The sequence below is a fragment of the Triticum dicoccoides genome, chromosome 7A (assembly GCF_002162155.2).
Source record: "Triticum dicoccoides isolate Atlit2015 ecotype Zavitan chromosome 7A, WEW_v2.0, whole genome shotgun sequence".
NCBI lineage: Eukaryota > Viridiplantae > Streptophyta > Magnoliopsida > Poales > Poaceae > Triticum > Triticum dicoccoides.
The window spans coordinates 579,996,216-580,003,772 of NC_041392.1; positions in this window are offsets into that span (position 1 = coordinate 579,996,216).

Consider the following 7,557-nt stretch of genomic DNA (forward strand, 5'->3'; position numbering starts at 1 on the left):
CAAGAGCAAGAGCAGACCAGGCAGGGGACCGAGAGCAAGAGCAGAGCAGCAGCGCAAGCGAGAGCTAAAGCAGCAGCAACTCCTACTGATCTGGACGTTGCCACCGAGGGAGCGACGCCGTGAAGGAAGTGGCCGGCGACACCGCCGTGGATGGAGTCGCGCCGTGTCGGCTCGGGACCAAGCGCCGGCAGCACCGTGAAATCGAATCAAGAAGAAAATGCGGCGATTAGTGTACAACCTCGTTGGTGGCGCCGATTGGGCCACAACTTCATCCGAGGAAACAGTGATGATGATGCCCTTCCTGTGGTGGAGGTGAAGACAACGGTGTGGGAATGGAGGTGGCGCGAAAGACAAGGGGAACATCGGGGCAGCTCCTTGGAGGTGGAGGACGGGGTGGCTGAACCGGCGGGACGATGAGATCAACGACGGATCCTCATCCGGTACGGTGGATGAGGGATGTCGAGGTGTTGCTTTGGACGACGTCGTCGGGGAAGAGGCTCTAGCTGGGTCGCGGATGGAGCATGGTGTGGGGTTTCGTCGCGGGTTTTCGTGGCCTCGGTGTATGAATGGGTGGGCGGATGGGATGCCAGTGGGGAACCATGGCTTAGAGACGCGCTTGTCCGAAATGTGGGGTAAGTTACGAAAGTACCCCCATTGATTTGAGACGGTTCTTTTGGTTCAAGGGTACCATGGGCATTTCGCGTGTCAGGATTTCACAGGAGGTGGGAGTTTTCGCGTGCGTTGTAATTTTGGAATAGCAAGGCATGGGTTGAGATGGAGGGAGTTGTCGGAGCACAACGGGACACAGATATATCTTAAATATTTCGGTCTAACAAGGCGCGGGTTGAAGAGGCAGGAGTTTCGCAGCACGATAGATAGAGATGCTAGCTTGAATTTTCGGCATAACAAGGCGCAGCTTGAAATTTCGGAAGAACAAGCTTAACATGTACCAAAAAAAGACAATTTGCACCTCAACACGCACAACACACACAAACACCATTTAGACTAGAGTAAGGTACACGTGCATTGCAAGCATGAGATTTGGCAACCAAATTATGAATAAATACCACATTATAGCATGCAAGCTTTGAGCCATATATGCATGAGGTAGATGTTCGTTTAATTCTTATAGTTCATTTCATTCAAAATCATCTAGTTTTTATAAGAAAGCTAATCTATTTTAAGATTCATGGAATTGTGCATCGTAAGACATAAATTAAAAACAAATGATGGCAAATCATGTAGAAAAACAATTTAGTAATTCTGATACGGAAGATTCTAGAACAAATAAGAAGTGCTTGTGTTTTGATGTTTGTGCATTATGCTTAAGTTCAACCATGGAGTCTTCTAGATTATACATGTGGCAAAATCTGGTGGAATCTAGATGATATCCAACAGCCAGTGTGCTCAAATTTGCCATCTTTGGACCATCGGATTCGCCTCATCCAACGACCATCTTTCAAAGTTAAAGTTACCCGCACACAATATAAAAAAATATAAAATATAATATATATAGGGGTATAGATATAGATATGTGATGCGAAAGCCGCCCATCATCTCCAATTAGAATAGTGTGTCCATGCACGGATGCGACGTGGCCAAATGATGTGTGCCATCGGTATCTCAAATTCAAATCAGTCTGACCTTGTTCAATGTGTATACATTACAACATGCTCGTTTCCAAACCACACCGTGCAGATCTCCGTTATATTCATGCATGCATGGGTTTCAAACATCAGGATCTCTTATTCAAATATTTGAATTCAACTTTACATTGATTATGACCTCACCTATTCTTTTACACCCACACAGTAGTCTTCTCTTTATAATTGTACCACTAACTTCCTCTCGTGCATGCATGCACACACACTACCAGTCGGCATTATCCATCGCACGCATGCAATATTTTTCTTCAGGTCGGTCTCCCATGAAGGCACACACCCACACACATCCCCCTCTCCATCATATCGGGCATTCTTTATCTCTCACGCGTGCATGCGCAACGATCGATGTTCCTCTATGTATGTGTGTATATAGCTAGGTCTTTCATAGTTTTCCACACAAACCGATCAATCGATATATCCAGGGAGGTCTCACCCTCTTTCCCACATCCACATCGATCAATCTATACCTCTCTATATAGGATTAACATATATAGCTAATACACCCACATTAATTATATATCCAACATCCCCCTCTCATCATCCATGCCTTCCGCTTCATCTCTCAGACACGTGCACAATGGCGAAGACAGGGGGCATTAAGGGCCCTGCCCCCTCGCCCCTAACATCACTATATATCGAGGCTAATATGAATGTGATCATTAGACAATTGCTGCTAAAAATGGTTTAAGTTCATGAATTGACCCTCCTCGTAAAGGATTAGCAATGCTTGCCCCCCTAGCTCATTTATTTTTCATGGCTCCGCCACTGCGCGCAATAGCGCACTTGTTCGCCCCCTCTCTCTAAATATCGATGTCGCACTTGTGCATTCCTTCATAGTCTCCCTCCACTCGGCCCCTCGCGCCATCTTCTAGCCCCCCACCGGGTTTTGCCACATGTACAATCTAGCAGACTCCATGGTTGAACTTAAGCATAATGCACAAACCTCAAAACAACAGTGGTTCTCTTTTGTTCTAGAATCTTCCGTATCATAACTGCCCAAACTTTTTTTCTAGTTGAATTGCCATTATTTGTTTTTAGTTTATGCTTTACAACGCACAATTCCATGAATCATAAAATAGATTAAGGGCTTCTTTGATTCAAAGGATTCTCAAAGGAATTTTGGAGTATTCTAATCATTAGGAATTTTTCCTATCTTGGTTGTTTGATTCGTAGGATTGTAAACCATAGGAATTTTTCCATATGATTCATTTGCACTAGATTTCATAGGAAACATCCCATCCACTCAAACCTCTTTGAAAGAATTCTACATTTTTTCTATGCGCAATCAAACACTCGTACAATCCTGTAGGATTCAAGACGACATTCCACTATAATCCCATGTCTTTCCTATTCTCGCGTTCTTAGCTTTTTTATAAAAACTAATTGATTTTGAATGAGATGAACTATAAGAATTAAACGAAGGGCTACATCAGGCATATATGACTCAGAGCTTACATGATATAGTTTCGTATTTATTCATAATTTAGTTGCAAAATCTGATGCGTGAAATGCATGTGTACCTTACTAGTACTTCGAGTATGTGCAAAACACATAAATTAGAATACCAATGGCACGCTACACAGTGTCTCTCTTACAGTTCATGAAGCCATGTGGCACATGTGGAGGCGCTGTCGCGACCTCCTTGCGTGGATTGATCACAGTGACGTGCTGCTGGTTCTAGAAGAATGTACTCGTCCTCCATGAGCCATACTGGCGGTACATGCACGAAGCGAAGATGTGCACACACGCCACGCACGCACTCATTCCCTCGCACGCACACGCGGGTACACGGGCGGACGCAATTTTGTACCAAGATCCACCCCATGTGATAATTTGACGCGTGAAAGGTCGTTCACTTCATTGATGGTCAATTAATACAGCGCATGCAAATTGAGTGGATGTGAGGGCGGAAGAAAGACATTATTACTCCACTTCGCACATGCGAGTAGTTAAATCATGGGTTGCTAGTAGTACTTCCATTGGTCTCCTAAGTATTTTGTGCCAATTTTTGACAGTAACATAATATTTACGCATTTGAGCAGTGTAGTACTTGAAATTTATGTTCCGCTAAACTCATCGGGAGCCGTTTCGGGCCTCGAAACCAAAACCATCAATTAATCTTTACCTTGTTCCCATCACATTCGAAAGCCTGCTCACACCTACTAGTATGTACCAAACCTGAACGTGTTCCCACTATGCAGGTATTAGTACTAGTGCTAGTACTTAGGTTATAAAAAGGGGAACTACCTAACCGAAAATTACTCTACCTTTCCTCCTCATAAGTGCTTCTTCTTCGTCCGTCGTTGCCATGGCCGGTGAGTAGAGCTCTAGGTCGAGAACTACTTGTAACAAGGGAGCAGCAACCAAGGCTGCGGAAAAAAAGAGAGAGCTCGCCGCCACGCAGAGACCTCAAAAGATCTCTCACGGGCAAGCGATGGCTCCCAGGAGCACCCTAGCCGCGGAGGCGAACATGCCGAGTCGGCGGAGCTGGAGTCGTTATCCCTCAACGGCATGCCCGACCAGCTCAATAAGCACCTCAATAAGAAGAAGGAGTTCGTCCATGGCTTGATGGAGTTGCTGAAGGATTGCCTCGACGACATGCCCACTGAGCTCAATCAGCAGGGGGAGTTGACCGCCGGCTTGGTGATGCTGCTGAAGAAGAGCATTGCCTCGGAGAAGAAGGCGGCCGGCGAAATCCTGCGACTTCAGGAGGACAAGGCGAAGCTCTGCCACGAGATCGACTTGTTGAAGGAGAAGAACGCCGGCTGGAAGAAGCTGCATGAGAATAGTAGTTCCTAGATGAAGATGTTGCAGGCCCTCGTCATGGAACAAAAGGAGGAGTTGGTGAAGCTCTGCATCGAGCACCCGGCTGCTGTCAAGGTACGTAATGCGGCCGTGGAACAGATGATGAAGGCTCGCGTCGAGAAATCCCACGTCATGGACAGAATGAAGAAGATGGCGGAGGAGACGCGCAAGGAGATGGAGGTCGTGGAGGCGATGAAGAAGTAGTTACGACTCCGCGGCGAATTAGATCATTTGGGGTGATAATCTTCCTTCTTCTTTTGCTCCTGTGTTTCATATTTTGCTTTGGGTGTTTCACCGCACGTGTCACGTTCTCTGCGAGGCATGAATAGAACAATGGTTTTTTAGGGAATGAATAGAACAATGCTAACAATGAGATGACTAGCAAATTAGATCATTTTTATCACCATATGGCACTGGGCTGCCGTGTTTCGTGCTCCTCCGTCGCAGTACTACTCCAGTGGAAAACTTGAGTATACCACACGGTTCTTTGGTCCACCTCGATCAGGTCGACAGCACATTTATACGAGCATTCAAATCACAAGGCCCGCCTTCTAGTAGTAATGAGCCATCAAATCACAAAGGCCCTCGCCTCTCCTGAAACTGACCAAGCTAGACTGCCCCGCCCTCTAGCCTTTTAAAAATGTATACTTTTGTACAACATAGTATCGATAGATTGTGCCATGGAGCAAAACTTGAAATTAAAAAAAAGGTGGTACATATAGAGAGCGCTCGTCGCCAAATTATGCATATAGTATTATTAAAAAGGCTAGTAACAGTAATGGTGTCCAGCACAACCCACCCCTCAAATAAAACTAAGAGGGTGCTTGGATGCGTTTTAGTCCCATGACTAAAAGTAGTGGGACTAAAACATGCTAGCCTCACCCATGCTTGGATCCAAATACTAAAAAGGCTAAAATCAAGTTAATCAGCATTTATTATCCACCAAACCCTCCAATCCAAAACTCGCATGTGTTAAAGGAGAGGAGTTAAATGAGTAGAGAGAGGACTAATCCACATTTTAGTAGGGGTACCCCTGACTAAATTTTTTTTAGTCTCAAGACTAGTTTTAGCCCCTCTTTAGTCAGGGGTGCTTGGAACTTTAGCCTCTTAAATGGACTATTTTTAGTTAGACTAAAATAAGTCCCTTGGATCCAAGTACCCTCTAAGCATCCTGGAATTCTTTGACAAAACTAAGCACCCTGAAATTCTTTGACAACTAAACTGCTGGCTATATGATGTTGGGCATATATGTTGTACGTATATAATGTGAAGAAATGAGTGGTAGTACTATACCAACTAAAAGATGAAATGTAAGAGATACTAGTATGTATGTACTGAAGAGTTAAAGTAACAAGAAGAAACATAACATAGTTCTGCTGGGGGCTCAGCACAACACACCCCTCAAATTAAATTAAGCACTCCTGAAATTAAACTTTGCAACTATTCCGGTAGACACTGCATTAGAACCACCATGAGCAATGACACTGCCACCTTACTCGGAGTCCTCGTCCATGTCCTCTACTTCGTCCTTGTCCCTCTTCATCTTGGCTGATACTTCTTTGATTGAACCGCACACTTGGCTGTTGCTCTTCATCCAACCCTTGTAGATATTGAAGCAAAGGTAGCCATCCATTGCAGCATAGTGGATGTGGTCTATATCTAGTACATTCCGCTGCCATGCATGACGATGAAACGTGTATGGAGGTTTCTCCAGTTTACCGTACGAAGGATGAACCATGGCTCCTGCCAGGGTCAACATTGAAGGCTGACGAGAGGAAACCAGCCGATTCTTCTGGAGGTCGAAGGTGTTGCCTACAATGAGGCCTATCCGACGCAGGACTTCTTCAAGTCTACAGTAACGAGTTTGACTAGGTTGCTCTCGAGGAAGTCCTTAAAATCCTGGCACTCAACGTCGGCATGGCATATGTGGTAGACCAAGCATAAGTCATGCACGCAAACCTGGATCACGGCGGTCTTCTTCCTCTCTTCGTCCTTTAGATCCTTCTCTCGTCCCAGGACTATGGTGTACTCAACATCTAGCCCAGCGAACCACTCATCATCTGAGTCTTCGACATGCGTGTGAAGCGAGAAAGGCATCCTTTCACCGTCACGGAAGAACGGGTGTAGATGGTGTCGAACTCATCGCCGGTGATGGTTCTAACCTTGTACTCACCGCCGATCGTGGAGATTTGGGACGCCATGGATTTGGGAGGAGGGTTAGGATTAGTGGAATTGCCGTAATGTGAATGGACGGGACGACTAGCAGCAAACTGCCGTAGTATTGAAGGACGTGCGGGGATGAGTAGGAGCGGCATTAATTAATTGAATCGTCTCGCCTCCCTCCGAATGCAGCCGCATACAAGCCTCACGCGCACATCCCTTGTGCATGCTACGTCTGGGTATTTATTTCTCCCAATCAGCGTACACAACGAGCAGCAGAATCAGTGTAATATGTGGTGATTTAATTACAGCGGGACTAATAAAAATGGGACTAATATGTGGTGATTTAATTATCTTCTCCTCTTAAACCGCCGCCACTCCTCTCTTGTTCCAATCTAAATGCAGCGCTGCTCCTCTCCTCTTACATTTCAAAACCACCGCCCCTTTTTGGTGTCAAAACCGACGGATCTCGGGTAGGGGGTCCCGAACTGTGCGTCTAGGCCGGATGGTAACAGGAGGCAAGGGACACGAAGTTTTACCCAGGTTCGGGCCCTCTTGATGGAGGTAAAACCCTACGTCATGCTTGATTAATATTGATGATATGGGCGTTACAAGAGTAGATCTACCACGAGATCAGAGAGGCTAAACCCTAGAAGCTAGCCTATGGTATGATTATATGTTGTGATTGTTGTCCTATGGACTAAAACCCTTCGGTTTATATAGACACCGGAGAGGGTTAGGGTTACACAAGGTCGGTTACAGAGGAGGAGATATCCATATACATATTGCCTAGCTTGCCTTCCATGCCAAGTAGAGTCCCATTCGGACACGAGACGAAGTCACTACTAGGAAAAGGGCTATAGATGGAAATGACACTAATGGCGCACCAGACATGTGTTGGTGCGCCATTAGTGTCCAAATACGAATG